Source organism: Protopterus annectens, chromosome 1.part2, assembly GCF_019279795.1.
Source record: "Protopterus annectens isolate FY-2018-M chromosome 1.part2, PAN1.0, whole genome shotgun sequence".
NCBI lineage: Eukaryota > Metazoa > Chordata > Ceratodontiformes > Protopteridae > Protopterus > Protopterus annectens.
In genome coordinates this window covers 891831696-891856705 of record NC_056727.1, presented here as the reverse complement: position 1 = coordinate 891856705, position 25010 = coordinate 891831696, and the positions used below count along the sequence as shown (strand labels likewise).

The 25010-nt window shown below is 44.1% G+C and overlaps 1 protein-coding gene across 1 annotated transcript in view; it reads right to left on the bottom strand.

Moving 5' to 3' along the window:
- The window catches only part of PSMB2 (proteasome 20S subunit beta 2), a 404353-nt gene that overhangs the window by 248125 nt on the left and 131218 nt on the right, over positions 1-25010 (bottom strand). The gene's annotated exons all lie outside the window — the stretch shown is intronic.

Here is a 25010-nt window from a genome sequence, read left to right as displayed (position 1 = left end):
GGCTGGTTCTTTTATACCCCTGTCGCACTGACGTCAGGGAAGAAGCAACGACAACCGACGCCAGACCTAGACTTTGGAATTCGGCCGACCGAGGACCCGCCTGACGGCAGGAGAACCCATCTGTTATGACTGCAGCTGTATGCACGATGAACATCAATGGTGATTGAAGCTGCCACTGACCCCAATAGCTGAAGTACAGATCGAGCTGGGGATTTGTGGTGACACCGCAGCGGTTGAACTTGTTGTCTTATTCTCTGAAGTCTGTATTCTGGAAAGGATGCTGTGCAATTTCTTTGAACAACAGTACCCCTATGAATTCCAAAGACTGAACTGGGGTTGTGTTGGATTTCTCCCAGTTTATAGTGATTCCCAGGCTTCGAGCTGTTAAGAGTATACTTGCAGGGCTTCTTCCAGTAGACGCTTGGTGGGGGCGGTAAGGAACCAGTCATCTAGATATGGAAACACCTGGAATCCTTGAAGTCGCAAGTGAGCGATAATCACTGCCATGCATTTTGTGAACACACTGGGGGCTGTAGAGAGACTGAAGGGCAGGGCTCGAAACTGGTAGTGACTGGCTCCTATACAGAAGCGGAGGTATCTTCTTGAGGGTTTGTCCATATTTATGTGGTAATACACATCTTGAAGATCTGCAGAGCACATCCAATCATCTTCTTCCAGAAGAGGAAGGATAGACTGAACAGTGACCATCCGGAATTTCTCTGTTTTTACAAATTTGTTTAGTGTACTGAGATTCAGAATTGGTCTCCAGTCCCCTGTCTTTTTTAGCACTAAAAAGAACCTGGAGTAAAATCCGGATCCTATCTGGTCTGGGGGGACCACCTGGATGACTCTTGTAGCAGCTTTTTGATTTTGTGTGCTGCCGTTTCCCTTTGACTGGGTGGAACGTCGGGTAACACTCTTGATAAGACTGGGCAAAGATGGAAGGTGATGTGCGCCAAAGAATAATCCGTTGAACCCATGAGTCTTATCTTTTGCCAGGCAGCAGGGTACAAGAAGAAACGACCCCCGACCGCTTCCAGAGGTGAGCAGTCGGGCAATGCTTCAGGAGCGCTGATAGGGTTGGCCAGAGAAAGAATACCTGCACCTGCTGCTCTAGCTGCCCCTGCTGTTGTGTGAGAAATAGGATACATGGAAGAGTTGGAAATAGACTCTAGGGTGGTTATCCGAGAAGCCACATAATCACGGACTTTGTCAGAAACAGCTCCTGCCAAGGTTTCAGAGAGCTGGTTGAGAAGATCTCGCTGAAGCCTGGTAAAATGTGCCAAACAGTTCAAAGACCTTACGGCGAAGGTCGATGAAGCAAACACATGCTTCCCTAATCTGTCAATCGCCCGGGACTCCTTGTTGGGCAGATGGACAGTTTGGCTCTCTTCTGCCAAATCCTTCTTAGTTGCAGCTGCCTCCTTGTTGGGCAGATGGACAGTTTGGCTCTCTTCTGCCAAATCCTTCTTAGTAGCAGCTGCCACCACCATAGCGTCTACTTTGAGACCATGTGACCATTGGGGGTGCTCCGCGGGGCGATATCTTGTCTGGCCTCAGGTATCACTTCCATGGTATCAGGAGCCTTCCATGCGCACTGCATGATAAGCTGAATGAGCTCCTGGGCAGGAGGGGTGACCCAGGAGGTGTGGGACTGGGCACGAAAAGCTTGCAGGAATACGGACTCCTCAGAGGAAGGATTAGAGGGCTTCCAGTCACCCTGTCTAAGGATCTCAAGGATGTCACCAAAGGACACATCAGAGGGTGACCGTGGGGACCCTTCCCTGTCATCAAAATCCATATCTTCAGTCAATGATTCCTCAGGAGTCCATGTGTTTTTTCTTGCACGATGCTTTGCGAGGCGCTTCCTTAGTGGGAGATTCTGGGGAAGACTGCAAAGAGGGGGTCTCCTGAGGAGGAGAGACCTGAAGCTCTTGTGCCTGGTGACCGGGAATTGAAGCTTGTGGCAGTTGTGGCACAGAGGGAAGAGAGGACTCCGACAAATGAGCTTTGCCATGGAGGCAAGCGCCCTCACCATGGCCTGGGAGGCTGGTCTGCCCAAGGAGGGATTGGAGTCCGAAACAGAGCACGACAACCTCGGAACCAGGGTCAGACCCCACCTCAACGAATCCACCCCCAGACCAGGAGTCTCAAGAGGACCATGAACCATAAGAGAGAGAGAGCATCCCTGGAAGGTGCCATAGAAAAAAAAAAATCAGCATGGAGCCAGGAATGCCCTCCCCAATGGCACAGCCACTGGCCTGAGAAGAGCCCGATGTCCAGTGCACAGAGGGCCACAAGGACGACTCTGGTTCCAAAGTGAGATGCACTATTGAAGTCGGAGGGAGGGAAGCTGCTGTCGGAGTAATAGGCTTCGAGACTTGAGTAGAAGTCGAAGGAGGTGTATACGTTGGGGTCTGAGGCAAATACACTCTCCTGAAAGAGGGAAAGTGGACTTCGACGGTTGAGAGAGACCTCTGGCCACAAGCAAATGGTTAACAAGCTCCAACACATCCTGCTCAGAAAGACTCTTGGTTGACCTCATGGAGAAGGCTGATGGTGATTCTGGCCTTTCCAGGAAAGGACTACACTGACTGCTTGCAAAAGCATCCAATGAATGGGAATATTTGGTCCTTGCTAGTTCAATAGGTGCAGAGCTCAGAGCAGAGGAAGTCTGCACCGAAGAAAACGGTGTGGAAAAAGTTTGTGCCGAAGATGTTGGTGCTGTGGTAGTTGAAGGTGTCTGCACCATAAAGGCATGTCTGCCCCGAAGGGTACAGTGTCGTAGTGGACAGTGTCTGCACCAGCAATAAGGACAGTGCCGAGAAGGACTGCACCGAAGTACATGTTGGTGCCGAAAAAGTCTGTGCCACGGAGTACAGAAGAGTCATAACTTGGAGCCGAAGGTGACTACCAACAGTGCTGAAGGGGACTGAACCTGTTTTGATGGTGCCGTTAGGGGTTGCGACAGAACTGTCAGAACCGTAGTTGTCTGCACCGGAAACTCCGGTGCTGATATTGATAAAGGAGACATGGCTGTAGTCAGGATCATTTGGGGCGGTGTCGAGCCTGGAGCTGACAGGGTCACAGGTGGCAGTGGAGTAGTAATCAATTTCACCTTCTTGTGAGTCGACTCCCTACGATCTCCAGAGGGAGAAAAAGGGAGCAACTTAGACGAAGAAGAGGATGAATGTCTCTTGCGGGGTTTAACAGGAGGGGGTGAACCCTTCGACCCAGAAATAGCCTCAAAGAAAGAAGACTTGAGGAGATCTTTCAAAATTAAACTTATTCTTCCTCTCATTGAGAGTCCTGGTACAGACGTTTTTACAGATCCCACACGGAGGATCTACAATCAAGTGGGAGACATTAAGACAGTAGACACAAGTCATGGCCATCGGAAAGCGGTAACTTACAGCCGCAATCCTTGCACTGCTTGAAACCAACAGAACTTTTCTTATCCGACATAGCAGTTGTGGAGAAGCACGGTAGCAAAAGGAAGAATAAAACTGCTACCCAAGAAAAGGGTAAAAAGAGAAAAAGGATTACCAACGATGGTAATGGAGAATTACCACAAGGTAAGAAAAGAGGGTAATAAAGGGAAAGGACTAAAGGGAGAGAGTCTAAAAAGTGCGATAGGGTAGGAAAATATTAGAATAAACTTTTGAGAAATTTTTAGAGTAATAATATATAAACTGTCAAATACTTAAGACACTTAGCTGAGAGTGGCTTGACACGATTGCTCAGCAATGCAGCAAACGAGATCTGAGGTAACAGGGAGTAGAGCATTCTGGGTAGGACCTTGGCTCGAAAGTTTTTGGCTGACGCGAGCTTGATATTGGCCGGCTCGGTTCCGAGGACGGAACAGATAATCTTCATTCATTCCTTACTGATAGGTTAACAACATCAGATCAATATTTACCTAAACTATTTGGAGGGTTATGTCCCCTATACCCCCTAAATTATATATACTAACTCTAGGATCGCACTACAGTGGGGAAAAGGGCATATACCTTTTACTGTAATGTTTCAGTGTTAAGAGTTTCAGTCAAATGGGTTTTCAGTGTTTTGAACTTTCTGTGTTATGGTCTCGGTCAAATGAATTTCTATCAAATGAACTTTCTATCATATGAAGTAGACCCATATATATATATATATATATATATATATATATATATATATATATATATATATATATATATAATTTATAAATCCATATCTATATATACACACCCATGCATGTATGTGTATACATACACACATATATATATATATATATATATATATATATATGTGTGTGTGTGTGTGTGTGTGTGCGTGTGTGTGTGTGTGTGTGTGTGTGTGTGTGTGTGTGTGTGTGTGTGTGTGTGTGTGTGTGCACGCTCATCTGGACTAATGAGCTTCAATCAATATAGGGATTTGAGGTTTGATGATTAATTCTTTCTATTGGAACCAAAAGCCTGTAATAAATCATTAGTCTCACAGAACTTGAAGCCTCCAAGTTTGGGATTTGTAAATATGGCAACCCTCACTTCGCCTCAGGTTAGATCTTGGTCCTGCTGAGAACGACATAGTATTTGTGACAAGCTATGTTGTATTGTGCTGTATTTGCACAAATAATGCAAGTCTATACATCTCATGACCAACTGATAATCTTTTACAGCCTTTGCCTAAATACTATACCTGTCATCACAAACTAAATATTCAGGAAACATGCACAACTATTAGTACGGGGCATCTACACTGTATTCAGCATAATAAATGTCAAGGCAATACAGCAATCACATCTCAAGCTGGTAGGGCCAAAGAAAAATCATCAAATACACTGGAAAACGGCAACATTTTATATGCAACTAACTGTTGCCGGCAGGATCAAAACAGGACTGTAAGATAAGGATACTTATACTGGAGACTGCAAAATTCTACAGTTAAGGCAGAGTAATTATTTTTTTTTTAATATCACAAATGCACATACCTGGTTGAGAAACTCCTGTAAATACAATAAGTGGACTTAAGCTGTACTGCTTTTTAATGTACACCCAATAAGTTGAAAGAAATAAGTTTTAAATAAGGTTTACTTCATAGAACATTGCTTCACTGGAAATATGAGATTCGTTCCAAGAAAAATGCATTTTCAATAGCGAAGTGTGCAAGTAATCTGGCTCCACAGAGAATCTACCATGCACATTTTCTAACATTCATTACTGCAAATGTAGTCAACATACAACATCAATAAAACCAGAAGATTCTGCCCTGGGCCATTTAGCAAATGCTTACAGAGAACTATAACAGATACACAAAGTGCCCAAGAGAGACAGCCAGCCACTAAAACGATGCATGAAGAAAAGGCTCAGAAAATCAGCACACTATGTTTACACGTTTAACTTACTCCATCCTGCAAACAGTAAACACCTTTTTTCTCAAGCCTTCTGCAGTTTTACAGTATCACTAAGAGTTTCTCACTATTACGAATGTGTTATATCCCTAGATATTTAATGTACATTAATAGGCTACAAAATCATAACAGGAAGAAGCTATTAAGCAGCGTGTGCAACCTACTGAGCATGCAACTAGGCATTGGTTTCAATATGGAAAGTATGACAAAATGACTTTCTAGCAAACTGACATTTTAACTTCTTTCTGGCACATGCCTCCTACTCAGTCAAACAGCTGAGAAAGGCCACTTACAGTCAACTGATAAAAGTGGACTCATGAGTTTGCTCTGGATAAGTCTCTTACTCTCAATTACACAATGCTAACTGCAAGTGGTCCGAAATCTATACTGGCCTGAAGAACAAATATTTTTCACAAGCTAGCACCACTCTCACTGTGCTACACTATTTAGATTTCTCTGCTCTTTCAACAATGTATAAAGACAATCTGCCACATTTACAATCAAAATAGGACAGGAAATTCCAGCAGGAATTACTATACAACAATAATACAATTATACATTACTACTGCACGGTATTTTACAGAGTGGTTTACAATAGAAACAACCCATCTCTTTAAGGGAGGTATTGAAGAGTAGAACTATCTGCGGTGGTGGTGCTGAGGTAGCACTGTCGCCTCACAGCAAGACGTTGTCCCGTTCGATTCTCAGCTAGAGCATCTTCTGTGGAGACATGCATGAATGGGCGTAGCTTCGTTGAAGGCTGTGCGTTAGGGCCGGCAACTCAGCACGTAAAAATCAACTGCCAATCATTAGCGGACCAGAGTTCCGCTGTGGCGACCCCTAACCGGGAAAAAGCCGAAAGACACAACATTGAAGAGTAGAACTGAGGAGGAATTAAAATCTACAACTGTGTGCAACAAGGGACAGCAATGCAGTACCTGTCATTTAGCTGGAGTGCTTGTTTGGCTTGCTTGCTGTACTCTACCTGAATATTGCTGATCTCAGTCTGCACTTTATTTTGAATTGAAGTCTTTAATTTAAGATTTGGTTAATTCTATTTTTTATCTTTTTCTTCTTTTACATTTGTTTTAAGTCTGCTGTTCTGTTGGAGTTTTAAAAAGCCTTGGCTAGGGTCAGTTAGAAAAGTTAGCAAAGAATTTCTTTGCAAAGAGTGAATCAGCTAATTAGTGGGAGGAGCGGACAAACAGCATTCCTCATTTAGCTAGAAATATTTGGAAGCATCTCTATTTAGCTGGAGTGCATGTTTAACTTGCTTGATGAACTATGCATGAATATTGCTGACCTGTCTGCATTTTTCCCACCCAGCCGCTCAGCGGCTGTTGTATTCTTAAACTTGGTGGCTTTTGAGTTGCCCGCCCCTATTGTAAATCTGATTTTGGACACTCCTCCCAGTCCCATTTCGTCAGCTCATTCTACTGAGTACTGAGAGATCAGTTGGGAAGGCCCACCCCTTTAGTTTAACTTTGAATTATCTTCCGTTTAACTTTGAATTATCTTCCGTTTCCTCCCTTCTCATGTAACTTAAAAAAATGCACTTTATTCAGCTGCATTTACTATATTCGTGTTTCTTCCTACTTTACTACTTTATTTTGCTTTTACTACTAATTCTTAGAAGTGTTCAATTGCAATTGCATTTATTCTGCTGCATTTGTTACTGCCTGTTAGTAGCCTGATTAAATTGTAAGTTATTTTAAGCCTCTAGCTTTGGTTTAAGCACCTGGGCTTCAGGCCAGTTGTTTTACATCAAGAAGGCTTGTAGTCTCAGATACGAGGAACCTGGCTCCAATAAAGGCAGTCCCTTCAAAGATTCTTCTCGTCAGAGGAACAGCTGGTACAAACACTTCCACAAAACAGACCTTCGGATTCTTGTTAAAGGTTCATGGACCTTAACTGGACTTGGAAGGGACAGCCTTTATTGGAGCCAGGTTCCTCAGATCTGTGGTTTGGCGCCGTTTGTGGTTGTAGTGTTTTTGGATTACAAGGTTTGTAGTCTACAGTCTTGTGGCAGGAGAGGAAGCTTGCATCCTTCTAAGTTGGGAATTGCTGGTTGAAGTCTTTTTGTGTCTGTTATTCTAAAACTGTCTTGCTTCTTGTTTAAGCACAGTTATTTTACATTTAGACAGTTTGTTGTCTACACTCTCGAGGAGGAGAAGGTAGCATCTGCCCTTCTGAGCTGGGAATTACTGGTTGAAGGCTTATTGTGCCTCTTGTTCCAAGTCTCTTTGTTCTGGTTTAAGCACTTGGATTCCAAACCAGTTACTTTAGATTAGGAAGGTTTGTGGTCTAAACTCTTATCACATTACTTCACTTATATTTAAAAATTGTGTTTGTGTGGGTTTGTGCTCAGTTTACCAGAGCTGCTCAGATACAGCTTTCTACCCCTAGCCCTCCACAGAATGACTGTCTTTTTGTTAATCTTAGAGCAAAATTTGGTCCATCTAGTCCACTCCCCACCAGTTACTACAGCATATATCTGTCATAATGGACCGACAGTTTCCCACCATTTCTCCAGCCAGCCTGATTGACATGGGCATCCTGAGGCATGTAGCAATTGCCTCAAGTATACTGACAACCAGTTACTCCTAAAAGCAACAAATACAACCTGTGAGAGATGTGTCTACACTATGAATTTGGAATCAATTCTCTCATGCAACAACAAATCAGATATCACATAGGTTGTCAGCACACACTTCACCTCTTGTACATAAGCTCACAACACACAAACCCACATACATGGAGGCACTCCCTAGAAGCCTACCTAAAGACCAGAGACCTTTCAAGCGCAAACCTACTGCACATGCTGCAGACCCAACAAAACTCATTACATATAATGCACACAACATTATCTCAGCCATAAGCCCCCAAGACAAAACACCTCAAAACCAAATGTCCTGGTCATAGAGACTCCATAGTGAGAAACACTGATGTTCCCCTCACTATGCTGAGCAAAAAGGTCACTGTCACCTGGTTGTCAGGTGCCAGGATCCATCAGATCACACACGGACTCAAATCTCTCAAAAACAAGTACCATTAGGACTCTGTCACAGTCCAAGTTGGAGTTAATAACCCAAGACATACCTCAATGGGCTACATGAAGAGAGACAAATAGATCTCTCAAATTATGCATTCCCGGCAGGTATGTCCCTAGCCCTAAATTGCATTCTAACCTTCACCCAGGATAATGCCTCAGTTTAAACAAAAAACAGATGACTTCAACAATTGGCTTAGCTTCTGGCATCATTCTATGTGGATTCAGTATCTGTCAGCCTGGGAAGATATGGTCGACGGACCATGCTATTTTGCCAGAAATGGTCTTCATCAGTCTTCTCTTGGCTTTCATTACTGGCAAAGGTACTTGTCCTCCTCCATAGTGCCTTTTTAGGCAATGTCATACAATTCCAGACAAAAAAAAACACTACAGTTATGCTACTTAATGCTAGGAGTCTAAATCAGAAACTGCACTCACTGAAAGCACTCCTTACCTTGGAAGATGCCAATATCTGTGCATTCACAGAGACATGGTTCAGGGATGCAGACAGCACTCCGGCCATGCAAGGCTACAATGCCTTCCATGCATTCAGACCTCAAAATGAGCATGAAAGAACCAAAGGTGGAGGTGTATCCATCTTTATTATAGACAAATGTGACTCCCTAGAGCTACTCCAAGTCCAAATAACTGTAGGTAAAACCGTCTTCCAGAACACTGTTAGCTACAAGTCAGTCACCATGAACTACAAGAACCACTCTGCTTACCTGTTACTTGAATCACTCACTATACAGCCAAACACCTCAGTCATGGGTGATTTCAACTATCCATCTATCGACTGGGAGTCATATATGAGCAAAAACACACACACTTGCCCTAAGATTTCTGGACTTCGTTAATACAAATGATCTGGAACAGATGGAAGGGGCTTGAATGTCAGATTTACTACTCCCCAAAATAGGGGGTCTCTGCACTACCCTGATCATAAATCAGTCTTGTTAAAAGTAACTATCATACCCAACACCCCCCCCCCCCCAAGAGCAAAAAGTATGAACATTTTCTCCAAAGCAAACTATAGCCTCCTAAGTGATGGAATAAATAGTTTCAAACCCTCTGCTACCACTGTCAACAAGGACTCCTATTACAAAGGTGTACACAAATGACCTGTATAAACACCTATACAAATATATAGACTCGGCTGTACCTTAACGGATCAAAAAAAGGTCCTCACAAAAAAAAAAAGCCACCCTGGTGGACAGACATAAATACGTCATACAACAAGAAGAAATTAATGCCCAAGAACAACAGGGAACAGACTCAGCAGAGGAAGGTCACCCTCCACAGTTTGAACAAGCAAATTAGGTATCTTGTAAAGTCCTCTACAGTCAGTTATAAAGTTAAACTAGCATCCCTAAGGATAGTCACAAGGCATTCTTTAGCTACATCAGAAATCTAAAAAGGCCCAGCTTTGTGCCGAACTAGTAGTGGAGGATACCACTTACACTGACCCAGAGAACATCGCCAACCTGCTAGCAGACAGATTTGGAGCAAACTTCACCTCCGTCCCCACCAGACATACCCCAAAGCACACCAGTCACCAATGCTCTACATAGCATCTCCAAAGAGAAGGTCATAACCGCAGTCTCCATGGCCAAAAACACAGCCTCTATGGGACCGGACAGCATTCCCAGGCGGCCTACTAAATGGTCTAAAACAGGACCTAGTAGAACCACTTGGCACTATCTTCAACCACAGTCCAAGTATTGGCTTTGTCCCAGCAGAGTGGAAAAAGTACAGTTTTGTACCTACCATAAATGTAGATGTTCGAGTGCTAATACAGCTGCAGTCATAACAGATGGGTTTTCCTGCCATCAGGCGGGTCCTCGGTCGGCCGAATTCCAAAGTCTAGGTCCGGCGTCAGATGTCGTCGCTTCTTCCCTGACGTCAGTGCGACAGGGGTATAAAAGAACCAGCCAACGCCATTTTCTTCAGTTTTTCTTGCCCCAGATGTCAGGTGCCCCCAGGAAGGAAGGCAATACATAAATTTATGTAATAATGCAATGCAGTATAATCAAAAAACAGTAGTTGCAAGCAAATACACCATAAAAGAGTACCCCAATCAGGGTGTATGAGGAAGTGTTAGCCATTAGGCCCTGTCCCAGAGGGGAAGGAGGGAGGGAAACCTGGACTGCAGCTGTATTAGCACTCAAACATCTACATTTATGGTAGGTACAAAACTGTACTATGTTCATCATGCATACAGCTGCAGTCATAACAGATGGGTAGAATACCAAAGCTAAAAAAGGGGTGGTAGGCACTAGGTGGAACTAGGAGGAGCCAGGATGCCCTGCAAGACTGCAGTGGCAAAGCCTGCTCTAGATTTGGAGTATAATGGTAGGTGATAGTGCTTGGAGAAAGTATGTACAGAACTCCAAGTGGCAGCTTCCAAAATATCTTTGGTAGGAACCCCCCTGAGGAAAGCTGCAGAGGTAGCTGTGGCCCTTGTGGAGTGAGACCTGATGCCTGCAGGTACAGTTTTACCATGAAAAAAGAGTAACAAAAGCGTATGCAGTGGGCTATCCATTTTGAGACTGTCCGTTTGGAAATAGGCTTCCCTTGAGCTCCTGTAGCATAGGACACACAGAGTTGCTCTGATTTTCTGAAAGGCTTTGTTCTATCCAAATAACGTAGCTGTCTGTGAATGTCCAAGGAATGTAATAGTCTCTCCCCTTTGTTTTGAGGATTGGGGTAAAAGGTAGGTAAGTGGATAGCCTGATTCAAGGCTACCCTGGATACGACCTTTGGCATAAAGGAAGGATTGGTTCGTAAGGAAACTCTGTCCTGATGGAAAATGATGAAAGGCTGCACAGCCATGAGGGCTTGTAGTTCCGAAACCCTGCGAGCTGAGGTGATAGCCAGCAGGAAGGCTGTTTTCCAGGACAAATATTGCAGTTCTGTTGAGGCAGCTGGCTCAAAGGGAGGCAAAGTCAGTTTTTCTAGAATGAAATTGAGGTCCCAAGCAGGTACTGGTTGTTTCCTTGGGGGTTTTATATTCTTAGCCCCTCTGAGGAACTGTCTTAAGAGGGGGTGAGAGAATAAAGGAGGATCAGTGTTGTATTCTACAGAAATGGCTGAGGCATGGATTTTGATGGAGGAGAATGAAAGTCCTCTGCTTAGCATCTCAGCTAGGTACTGCAATATTTGAGGTAAATTCAGTATTCCAGGATTCTGGCCCTTTTTCTCATTCCAAGCACAAAACCGTTTCCATTTTGCGGAGTAGGCTTTTCTAGTAGAAGGTCTTCTGGCCTCCAAAATGACATCCTGCACCTCCTTGGAGAGTAGGGTCTGTTGTGATTTTAAGGAATCTTCCATGCGGCTAGATTGAGTGTTTTCAGCTGACTGTGAAGAGTTTTGAAGTTGTGCTGAGTCAGTAGAAGAGGCATTAGAGGCAGGATCCATGGTGGGGAATGCGTCAAGCTCCTCAGGAGTGGGTACCAGTGTTGTCTTGGCCAGTCTGGAGCAATGAGAATCATCTTTGGTCTGTCTGCTCTGGTTTTTAATAGAACTTTGGGCAGCAGAGGAAGAGGTGGAAAGGCATAAACTGTCATTGTTGTCCAACTGAAAGAGAGTGTGTCCACTTTCCAGGCCTGTGGATGAAAGGTCCTTTAGCAGAATTTTGCCAATTGGTGATTTCTGTGGGAGGCAAAGAGATCTATGTCTGGCCTTCCCCATGCTTGAATTATCTTTGAAAAAACTTGAGGATGCAACTTCCATTCGTGTGGATCTGTCATATTTCTGCTTAGGTTGTCTGCCAGCGTGTTTTCCTTGCCTGGCAGGAACTGTGCTTGAAGCTCGATTTGTAATTCCAATGCCATGTTCCAAAGAGACATGGCTAGCCTGCATAGGGGGCATGAATGGGTTCCTCCCTGTTTGTTTATATACCACATTACTGTGGTGTTGTCTGTCCTTATCAATAACTGGCCTGGATGCAGCAGGTCTTTGAAAGCTATAATAGCATTTATTACTGCTAGCATTTCCTTTTGATTGATGTGTAGGTGCTTTTCTTTTTGGGACCATTTGCCCTGAATGCACCGATCTGTCATGTGCGCCCCCCAGGCGTAATCAGAGGCATCTGTTGTGATGACTTGATTTGCTTGAGGCTTGCAGAATGGGAGCCCTGTGTTTCTTTGGCATGCTTGAGCCCACCACAGAAATTCCTTTTGAAGACATGGAATCAGTGGTATTATGGTTTCCAAACTGTGGCCGTGTTGAGACCATAGGTTTTTTAGGTACCATTGAAGTTTCCTCATATGCAGCTTTGCACATGGGATTAGTAGGATGCAAGATGCCATGAATCCCAGAGCCTGCAGGATTTTCCCTGCAGTCAGCCTGGTGAAAGTTGCCAGTTTTCTGAAGTATTGAGTTAGTTGCCCTTGTTTCTCTGGCGTGAGGTAGGCCATCTGGGTGTTTGTATCCAAGTTGGCACCCAGGAAAATTATTGTTTGAGAGGGTATTAGCCTTGATTTCTCTTTGTTGACTGTGTATCCCAGAGAATTCAACAACATTATTACAAACGCCAGATGTTTCAGAAGTATGTGCTTGCTGTCCACTTGGATCAGGCAGTCGTCTAAATATGGGTATATTTGTATCCCTTGAAGTCTGCAGTAGGCAATTACTGATGCCAGGCATTTCGTGAACACTCTGGGCGCAGTAGATAAGCCAAAGGGCAATGCAGAGAATTGATAAATGTGTTGAACCTGCAAGAAATCTGAGGTATCTTCTGCAATCTTGTCTGATTGGGACATGCAGGTATGCCTCCTTGAAGTCCAATGTTACCAGCCAAGACTCCTTGCCCAGCATGGGAAGAAGCTGCTGTAATGTGAGCATCTTGAATTTTGGCACGAGTAAAAATGTGTTTAGGATGGATAGGTCCAAAATAGGTCTCCAATCTTTGCCCTTCCTTGGTACCAGGAATAGTCTGGAATAAAAACCTTGACCCTGCTCTTGTGCAGGTACCTCTTGAATAGCTTTCATGTCCATGAGATCTGAAATGTGTTTTTGTGCCTCTGCCCTTTGATTGTGTGGCAGGTTTGGCATGACTCTCATTTTTGGAAGGGTGTGAAATTGGAATCTGTAGCCTCTGTCTATAATGTCCAGGATCCATTTGTCTTTTGTGACAGTATGCCAATTTTTCGAAAATAATGCCAGTTTTCCGCCTAAAGGTGCTGCCATTTGAGCCTTGCTTGGCATGCAAAGGGGAAAGTCATTGGTTCTGCTTTCTGAATGGCTGTGAACTATCCTCACCACCTCTTTGTGTAGGTGCTTGCCATTGTCTGCCTCTAAACGATCCTTGAGATTGCCCTCTACCCCTCAGGTGCCTGTATCTACCTCTTTGGAGTCTGTCCGTGGCTGGAAAGGACCAATTTTTTGAAGGCCAATTTCTACTGAAACGTGGAGGTTGTACCTGTAGGAAATCTTTCATTGTTTGCATTGATTTTGCCTTTTCCTCCATTTTCTTTAATACCTCCTCAGCTTTAACACCAAACAATACATCTTTTTGCAAAGGTGCATCCAGTAATTTAGCTTTAACATGATCTGGTACGGTTTGCTCTTTGAGCCAAGCATGTCTACGTATGACTGATCCTGTAACAGCAGCTCTACATGAGGCCTCTAAAGCATCAAAACCACATTGCAAGGTATGTTTACCCACTTGTTCTGCAATATGTAACGAATCCTGCAACTCCTTCAAGTCTGGTTGTTCAGGTTGTGACATTTTGCTTTTCAACTGTGATAACAGAAACTGTTGGTACTTTAACATATGGAACTGACAGTTTAATGCCCTCATGGTTAAGGTGGCCGAGGTGTATACCTTCTTCCCCCACCTTTCTAAAGCTCTGGAATCTCTCTCTGAAGGTAATGGATTTTTAGCAGTGGAGGCCTTAATTCCCTTGGGACCCTGTGAAATAGTTTCTGGGTCAGCCGCATGGCTTTTGTATAGAAATTGGTGTGAATCAGGAACCCGGTAATACCTGTCAGGCTTGACTGGAGCTGGAGGTAAAGAATCTGGGTTAAGGCAGGCCTCCAAATACACATCATCTAGTATGTCTAAGACAGGAGGTATAGCCAGAGGCCTGTGCTGAGGGAGCAAGAGGAAATCCCTAAGCCTTTTCTTGGAGTCTGAGTACTCTTGGCCTTCCCAGTGGAAGTGTTCCCTCAAGGTATGTAAGGTTTCCCCAAAAGAGTAATCCTCGGGGGACAGAGGAATGGACTCCTCTGCATTAGAATCTTCAAAAGGGGAGTATGAATGTTCCTGGTCTTCAGAATGTTCTGAAATAATGGAGGCCTGGTCCGAGGAAGGGGATTCTTCCTCCACTCTGGGCCTTTTGTCTGGAGGGGGGGGGGGGTTGAGAACCCCTGATAAGAGTAATCAAATCCTCAGCCATTTTGAGCATCTGCTTTTTAGGCATGGGGCCTTGAGAGGGGCCCTGTGGAGCTTGTCTTTTAGTATGCACGGCTGCTTTAGACTTAGTGAAAGCCTTGATGGAAAAAGAAGAGGAAGGCCTGAAGACACCTTGAGAGGTGGCAGGCCTGTCTAAACTCTGAGTTTCACCGCCAAGAGTGGCTTCGGTATCTGTAGTCGGGGTGTGGGCCGAAGAGCCTGCGACCTCGGGCACTGAAGACACCGCCAAAGAAGTGTCATCGGTAGTCAGGGACTGCGTAGGCGCCTCACTGAGAACCGGAGCACCGGTAGCCGGCTTTAGCGTGGTGTCGGTAGAAGTCGCGGACCTCGTATGTTGGTCCTTATCTTTGCGTCTTTTACTCAAAACTGGAGTCTGAGTATCCGACAACATAATGTAATTAAACCTTTTGCCAAAATAGTGTTGGGCGAACTCCGCCAGATGCTTAATAGTGCGTCTGTTGAATGTAGCACAAAAACGACAGGCCGAGACGTTGTGGTCTGGGCCTAAGCAAGGAATGCAGAGGGAATGAAAATCCTTATGCGGTATTTGCTTCCCACATGAAATGCAATTATTAACTTTGTCTGACATTGGTCTGAGGCAAGAAAAGTTTCCCCAACGGGGTACTTGGCTTTCAAGAAGACTTCGGTTGAAAAATATTCGTAATCTCAGGAGCTGGCCGACCGGCACTTGCGAACTGCTTCTGCTTCGGGCACCGCACGGCAAGACAGACTGAAGAAAATGGCGTTGGCTGGTTCTTTTATACCACTGTCGCACTGACGTCAGGGAAGAAGCGACGACATCCGACGCCGGACCTAGACTTTGGAATTCGGCCAACCAAGGACCCGCCTGATGGCAGGAAAACCCATCTGTTATGACTGCAGCTGTATGCACGATGAACATCAGCAACAGTAATTCCCTTGCACAAAGGGGGTCCCATCAACCAACCCCGGGAACTATAGACTCAATAAGCCTAACCAGCCTTATCTGCAAGGGCATGGAGAAAATCATCATGGAGCCTATGAACAAAGACATAGGTGACCTTCAAACTCTTGACCTTACCCAATTTGGCTTTGTTAAGGGTAGATCATGCTTATTAAATCTGGTGGACTTCGTGAATGTCAAAGCCCTGGATGAAGGCAAAACAGTACATATATCCTATCTTGACTTAGCCAAGACTTCTGACACAATCTCCCACTTAGGCAACATTGAGAAACTCTCCCAGTTGAGAATTAACCCATATGTCACTAAATGGGTAGACAACTGGCTCACAGACAGAACGCATACAGTCAAAGTTAGGGGGTTCCACCTCTACCAGCAGACCAGTTACCAGTGGTGTACCACAAGGATCTGTGCTGGGGCCCCCACTGTTTGGAATCTACTTCTCAGAAGTCCAGCCAAAAATAGATGGACTGTGGCGGTTCACAGATGACGGCAAACTGTGTGTAATTATAGAGTCCCCCAATAATGCTGACATACTACAAAAAGGGCTTACGCAGACAAATTATAGGTTTAAGTCTGTGACTTTGGTGCCAAATGCAAAAAAAAAAAAAAAGTCTTATCTTCCCTTTCTGCAAAGGGAAAGTCCGTGCAAATTACTATATTAACAGTACCCCCATTTAGCTCAAACCCTGTGTGAGAGATGTGGGAACACAGATTGATAGCCTTAACTTCGATCACCATGTGTCCACAGTGATAAGGAAGGCCTTCTATGTTGCACATTTCATAAGTAAGAGCATCGAATACAAAGCCAAGGATATTATAACTCTTCTGTACTCATCCCTCATCAGGCCACTAATGGAGTACAAAGGCCCCTTCTGTATGTACCTCATCAGACACCTGCAACAGCTGGAGACACCTCAGAGGTTTCTCAAGAATATTCAGGGCCTTCAATACAGGACCAACATGGACAGACTGAAGGCCCTGTGACTGTACTCTGTACCTTACAGGCTGCTGAGAGGTGACTTATGCCTGGCCTAGAGAGGAGTCTCGGACCTTGCTCTAATGGAAATGCTGCACAACCGCAAGTCAAATGGGACAAGACTCACTTGCTCTATGGATCTTAACCTAGCCTGCAACATTAACAGGACATGCTGAACGGACAGATATTTGTCCCACAGATTGTCACTCCTCTGAACAAACTCCCAATTCACATAAAACAGAGCTCCTCAATGACTATTTAAGCTCAACTTAGACAACTGGATGGGAGACCGTAAATTTACTGAGATATCACCTTTGTCCCTCTTGGATAAGGGCAGTCGGTGCTAATCATAGACTCATGCTGCAAATATAGTCCATACAACCTGGTCAATAAGGGAACAAGTGTATAACATGGCTAGGTTTATAAAGCCCATAAGGCTAATAGCCTAGTAACCTCCTATGTACCTACGATAAGGATAACTAGCAATGCAGCAGGCAAAGGAACAAACGGAATATGTCCAAATAATTGTTTAAGTTACCCATGGAAGCTGCTCATTTGTTGCATAAACAAGAACTTCTACTTAAGTTTATGAAGGACAGTTAGAGGACTCACTGTTCCTTTAAAAATATCAACTGCAGGTTACACAGCAGACAGTATGATGTACATCAGAAACCTGTGACAGCATATTTTAACACTGGGAACTAAATTCATTATATACATTTGAACTACAGCTTGGAGTACAAAATTAAAAGGAAAGAGCAACTGTGGTTTCAGTTAAGCAAAAATACATAAGAATGCATTAGGACTTTACACTTCCTCTCTTTTACAGTATGTGGTCATTGACTCTGTCCTGTGGTAAAGGATCAACACATAGACTACTTGCCTGCACACTGGAGAAGTGTGAGCACTACCTTACATACTGGACAAGCAGAAAGGTCAGGCATGGCTGACAGCAACAGAGCAGATATTCTGTAGAGATTTAGCTCTGAGGAGTTCACTGTTAAGGGACTGATTCTCCTAAATGTTTGGGATGGACAACAGAGGCTTCAAGACAACTGTTACTGTACCACTTTTACATATACCAAAGCATCCACAAATTCAATGGCATGCATTACAACCTTATGAGGTAGAAAAGAGAAATACCAAAAGGGTTATTCTGAATTTCACGAGGAAAAGAATGCTATCCGCAAAAAAACAAATTTTTACAATGAAGAATTGTCTATGCAACACTTACAAAAACGTTTTTTTGTAAAAATAAAGAGTAATTATAAATAAAATTTGTCTCAAATAAATTAATACACTGGCATAACTGGAAGCAAACTTGGCTCTAATGAGTGCCCCTCTCAACGACAGAAGAACTCTCCATTAAAAAAAAAAGAGCACATTAGACAAAACTGTAACAACAAGCTCTCCTGTCTATCTGATGAATCTGGGCATCTTTAGGCAATGTAGCAATTGCCTCATGTACACAGACAAACCTCTCCTCCTACTACTCAACACCACAACCTGTGAGAGATGCAATTATCTAGCCAAACAGGAGGTAAAGCTCTCTCCAACCAAGACTGAACTTGACAGTCAAGAGGAAAAGGTAAACACTTGCACCACACCACACTCATCACATAGTCCCATTAAACCTACACCACCAAAATCCACACATAGAAACACAAAACCATTTGCAGAGGCTCTCAATAATAATCTGCTCAAGCAACAGAGACCTCCAAAGCAGAAACGCAAGCAACCTCCACCCCCCACAACACAAACCCAAATGACACACAGCCCACAGACTGTGTGCGCCAATAAACCACAGCCCATAAGGCAAACCAACGTACCAAACACACTAATCATAGGGGACTCTATAGTCAGGCACACTGATGTCCCACTCACCAGGCTAAACAAGGAGAAGGTTACTGTCAGATGCCAGGATCCGCCACATAACCCACGCACTCAGGTCACTCCACAAGTACAAATATGAGTCTGTCATTGTCCATGTTGGTGTGAATGACCTGAGATGTACCTCCCTGGATTACATGAAAAGAGACTTGGAAGAGCTCTCCAATCTTGTAGCCCAGGCAGGTATGACTCTAGCCCTGAGTAGCATCCTGTAATTGCCCAAAATGATACCGCAGTACAAGGACAAAATGATTGACTTCAGCAATTGGCTAAGCGTCTTTTCTCATTCTAAGGGGCTCCAGTATCTGTCTGCCTGGGACGACATGGTCGGCAGACCACGATGCTTTGCCAGAGATGGCCTGCACCTGTTGTCCCTGGGATTCCGGATACTGGCTAAGGCTCTTGTTGCCCCTATAGTGCCTTTTTTAGACAAGGTTCAAATGACAAATTCACCACCGTAACAGGACAGGGAAGCAAAAACTGAGGGTAAAGTTACTCAGTGCTAGAAGTCTAAATCTCAAAATGCACTCACTCAAGGCACTCCTTAAAATGGAGAACACAGATATCTGTGCAGGGAATGAAACCTGGTTCAAGGCTCTAGACAGCACCTCTGCATTACCAGGCTATAACTCATACCACACCTTTCGGCCATCTAACCTGGACCAGAACACCAAAGGCAGACGTGTCCATATTCATTAAGGATATCCACACCTCCAGGCTAATTGCGAAGCATAATGCATCTGAGGTTATCCAAGTGCAACTAACTCTGGGCAAAACTGCAATCCAAATTGTAGCTTGCTACAGATCCCCCACCATGCCCCAGGATTCCCACTCCTCTTTTGTTGATATACTGGAAAATATTAGGGTTCAACCAAACACCCTAATAATGGGAGATTTCAACTACCCCACCATTAACTGGGAAAACTACTTGTGTACCAACTCCTTCACTCAATGCTTTCTGGAATTCATAAATTCCAATACCCTGGATCAACTTATCCACACCCCCCACCAGGGGTAACAATATCCTAAACCTAGTCATTACCAACATGAGTGACTGGTGTTCCACACCTGAAATCAACTCCTCGTTGGTCAAATCCGACCATAAGCTAATCACCCTAGATAACCGCATCCCGTCCCCACCCACCATTAAGGAAACCATGGTAAAAACAGGGCACCCATGCAAATGGACAGTAGTTATGACTGCTGAATCCTACACAAATGCACTCTATAAGCACTTACACGAGTGCATGGATCGTGCTATCCCAAACAGAATCAAGACGCCAATCTGGTGGTCCCCTGCCATAAACTCTACAACAGAAGGTAGAAACTGTTGCAAAAGAGAGTCAAATCCCATGAGTGGAGGAGCTCCCAGGTCAGCCTCAATAAGAAGCTGAGATCCCTTATAAGATCCTCCAAAGCTAGTTAAGAAAACAAAATCACTGATTCTAAGGGCAGCTACAAAGCATTCTATAACTATGCCAAGAATCTCAATGGCAACACCCAGATCTGCTCTGAGTTACAGCACAACGGCACGAGAATTACAGAACCAACTGATATTGCCAACATCCTGGCACATAGGTTCAGTGCTAACTTTACCCCCTCTCACCCCCTAATGGGCCAATATCTATACAGGAAAAATGCAGAGTCCCTGTAATCACATCTATGCAGGTAAAAGCTGCACTCTCTAAAACCAAAAATGCAGCATCCATGGGTCCGAACATCCCAAGCTGTATTTTACATGAACTTCAGAACGAACTGGCTCCCCACCTAAGCACCATGTTCATAGTCTCACTTCAGGCTTTGTGCCCACTGAATGGGACACAGCAACAGTTATCCCACTCCACAAGGGGGGAGCCACCACTGATCCTGGGAACTATTACCCTATTAGCCTGACGAGCCTGGTCTACAAGGCCATGGAACGTATCATCATGGAACTCAAACAAGGACATAGGTAACCTCCAAACTCTGGACCCCACCCAGTTCTGGTTTGTCAAAGACAGAGCATGCCTTCTGAACCTGATCAACTTCTTTGAGGCAGTCACCAAAGCCATAGACGAGGGTAAGGTGGTTCACACAGCCTATCTTGACCTCGCCAAGGCTTTCGACACCATCCCTCATTCTGGAATTATAGCTAAACTCACTAAACTAGGTATAAATCCCTATGTCACAAGATGGGTTGCCAACTGGCTCACTGACAGAACCCACACTGCAAAAGTTGCAGACTCCAAATCTGACTTCAAACCAGTGACAAGTGGAGAACCACAGGGTTCAGTCCTGGGACCTCTCCTGTTTGGTATCGACTTCTCTGAAGTACAGGCTAACACAGAAGGCCTCTGGCTAACGGAATTCACAGATGACTGCAAACTAGGAGCCATAGTCAAGTCCCCAAATGATGTGGATATCCTACAGAAGCACCTCACTGAGACAGATGCCTGGTGTCAGAGGCATGGCCTCGAGCTCAATGCCAAAAAGTGGATTGTCACCCCCTTTGGTAAAAACTCTGTACCCATGAACTACTACCAAAAAGGCAGTCTACTTAATGCCGAATGTGTGATAAGAGACCTTGGGATCCAGGTGGACAGTAGTCTCTCCTTTGATAATCACATCGCCACAGTAGTCAGGAAATCCTTCTATGTGGCACACCCCATCACGAAAGGGTTCTCATCTAGGAAAAAAAAAAGAGGTCATTGCTACCCTCTACTCGGCACTCATTAGACCTATTATAGAGTACAACGCCTCTTTTGGAATGTACCTCACAAGACATCTGCAGCAGCTGGAAAGGCCACAGAAGTACCTCACAAAGATGATTACTGGCCTCAAACAGATGCCCTACACTGACAGTCTCAAAAAACTCCAGCTTTACTCTGTAGCATATCGCCTACTCAGAGGAGATCTCTGTCTAACATATAAAGCTATGTTAAACCCAGAGCTGTTGGACACGCTACACCTAAAGGAATCTCAATCCCTGTGATCTCTCTATTCAAAGAAGGAATACATCTCCCTTGATAGGGCTGTGTACATGTTGTCATGCATTACTGGGGAGGATATAACATTATCTTACTGCAATTAACTAATGGAACAAAGTATAAAACAAACTGTCTCACATTATACATACATTGCTACTTTTCATTGTACAGACAGATTACTGTGTAAACCATTTCTAAACAATTTAGCAGACTACAAATGTTAATGTTCTATATACCACAAAAGCTCTTGTGATAAATGCAGACCCCAATATGAACTTGTAATTTGACCTCAGTAATTAAATTTCAAATCATGCATATAATTATTTTTCGTTAAATTTTTGTAATAGTGAATCACACAACCATTTCTATAATTCTTCCCACAAGAAAGAGACCAATATTACAAAGGAGTAGTTACGTTTTGCCTGACCCCCGGCTTCTTACAGCATAAGTCTGTATTTTTGCAATGATTCACTACTATAAATGTCTACTTATTAGTTTACTACCGAATGCTAATGCCAGTTCTACTTTTTCACAATCAAGTGCTGCAACAACCAGTTACAGTCTGAACCAGGCTATTTCCAACTGCTGAAATATTTGAAATAAAAAAAAAGAAGAGAAAGACTTTGCTAGTTGTGAAAATTATCCTTAATACAATATTTTGGTATAAAATACACAGCAAAGATGATTTTGGTAAGGCAACATTGTAGACATAAATTTGCCTCAAGTTTCCACACAATATCTATGTTTATGCTAGCAAAGACAGCAAATCTGCTTTTTCTAGAAAGGATATGATATGATATATGCAGACAGACTACAAAAAGCAGGCACTGTACTATAAAATGAGCAGCAGCATGGGAAGTAAACATGAAGGGGTGGCGCAGTAGTACAATTGTTTTTAACTGGTTTAATACCAGGCTGCTCTGAAATCAGTCGTAAGAAAGTACAGTTTTGTACCTACCATAAATGTAGATGTTCGAGTGTACACCCTGCTGCAGTCATCACACTTGGGTTATCCTGTCGTCAGGCGGTCCCCGCAGTCGGCCGGAATTCCAAAGTCTTGGTCCGGCGTCTGTTATATATATATATATATATATATATATATATATATATTGCAACCAACGCCATTTTCTTCAGTTTTTCTTGCCCCAGATGTCAGGTACCCCCAAAAAGGTGGTCAGTAATTAGTACCAAATTGAGTAAGTTTTGCAAAATCACAAAATCCCTCCAGCTATAAGCAAACATCAGGAAGGTATTGTAGAGATTTTAGCCAGTTAGTGCAGAGGGGATGGAGGGAGGGTAACCTGGACTGCAGCAGGGTGTACACTCGAACATCTACATTTATGGTAGGTACAAAACTGTACTATGTTCATCGTGTTACCCTGCTGCAGTCATCACACTTGGGTTGAATCCCAAAGCTAAGGATGGGTGGAGGAATCATAGAGGGCTATTGGAGGCTAGAAGGCCCTGCAAAACTGCAGTGGCAAAGCCAGCTCTAGTCTTAGAGGTAAGTGATAGTGTTTGGTAAAGGTGTGTAGTGAACTCCAAGTTGCAGCTTCCAAAATCTCCTTGGTTGGAACCCCCCCGAGGAAGGCTGTAGATGTAGCTGTTGCCCTGGTAGAGTGGGGCCTAATGGTAGCAGGAACTGGTTTTCCATGATGGGTATAGCAAAACCGAATGCAATGTCCTATCTATTTGGAAATGGTTTGTTTTGATATAGCCTTCCCTTGTGAAGCTGTAGCATAGGATACAAAGAGCTGGTCAGATTTTCTGAAAACCTTAGTTTTATCCAAGTAGTAACGAAGTTGCCTGTGAATGTCCAAGGAATGCAGGAGTCTTTCTCCTTTGTTCTGTGGATTTGGGAAGAAGGTGGGTAAGTGGATGGTTTGATTTAAAGCACACTGGAAACCACCTTATGCATGAAGGAAGGATTAGTTCGTAGAGAAACTCTGTCTTGATGGAAAATGAGGAAAGGTTCCACTGCCATTAGTGCCTGTAGCTCTGAGACTCTTCTAGCTGAAGTTATTGCTAGCAGCAGGGCAGTCTTCCATGATAGAAACTGTAGATCTGCAGAGAAAGCTGGTTCAAAGGGAGGCAGCGTAAGTTTTTCCAGAACAAAATTGAGGTCCCATGTTGGTGTAGGTGCTCTCCTGGGGGGGGTCTAATGTTTTTTGCCCCTCTGAGGAACCATCTTAGAAGTGGATGCGAAAATAAGGGTGGATCCGTGTTGTAGTGGGCTAAAATAGCTGATGCATGGATTTTAATGGAAGAAAAAGAAAGTCCTTTGTGCAACATTTAAGTACTGTAGAATCTGAGGCATGTGAGGCTGAAGTGTGTCTTGGTCTTTAGCTTGGTTCCAGGCACAAAACCTTTTCCATTTGTCCGAATAGGCCTTCCTGGTACTGGGCCTCCTAGCTTCCAGAATAACATCCATAACTGCTTGGGAAAGAGGAGCTGGCTGGATGCTTAGGTGATATGCCATGCAGCCAGATTTAAGGTTTTGAGCTGGCTGTGAAGAATCTGATTGTTTTGCTGTGAGAGCAAATGGGCAATTTGTGGTAAAATCCAAGGTGGGCCCTGGGCCATATTCCTCAAAAGTGGGTACCAGTACTGGTGTGGCCAGTCTGGGGCTATGAGTATCAGTCGTGGTCTCCTCTCCTTTCTGACTTTCAAAAGCACCTTTGTGAGGAGGGGCAATGGAGGGAAGGCATATACTGTCAGGTTTTTCCAACTGAATGAGAGTGCGCCCACTTTCCAAGCTTGGTGGTGCAGTGTCCTTGTACAAAATTTTGTTAATTGATAGTTTTGAGGACTGGCAAACAGGTCTATGTCTGGAAGGCCCCATTTTTGAGTTATCATTGCAAATACTTGTGGATCCAGTTTCCACTTGTGGGGATCCATGATTTTTCTGCTTAGGTCGTCTGCCAATGTGTTCTTTTTTCCTGGCAGGAATTGAGCTTGTAACTGAACTTAGTAAGCCAGAGCTGTGCTCCACAAGGTCACTGCTTGCCTGCATAGAGGGTAGGAGTGTGTACCCCCTTGTTTGTTTATGTACCACATTACTGTGGTGTTGTCCGTCCTTATTATAAGTTGTCCTGGATGCAATAGATTTTTGAAGGCTGTCAGAGCATTCTGTACAGCTAGCATCTCTTTTTGATTGATGTGCAGATTCCTTTGATCTGCAGTCCATACGCCTTGAACGCACTGTCCTGCCATGTGTGCCCCCCAGGTGTAGTCCGATGCATCTGTTGTCATAGTGTGCCTGGCTGGGGGCAAGGTGAAAGGTTGACCCTTGCTGAGGTGACATGCCTGTGACCACCATATAAACTCCTGTTGTAGGCAGGGAATGAGAGATATTGTGTCCAAGCTGTGGCTGTGT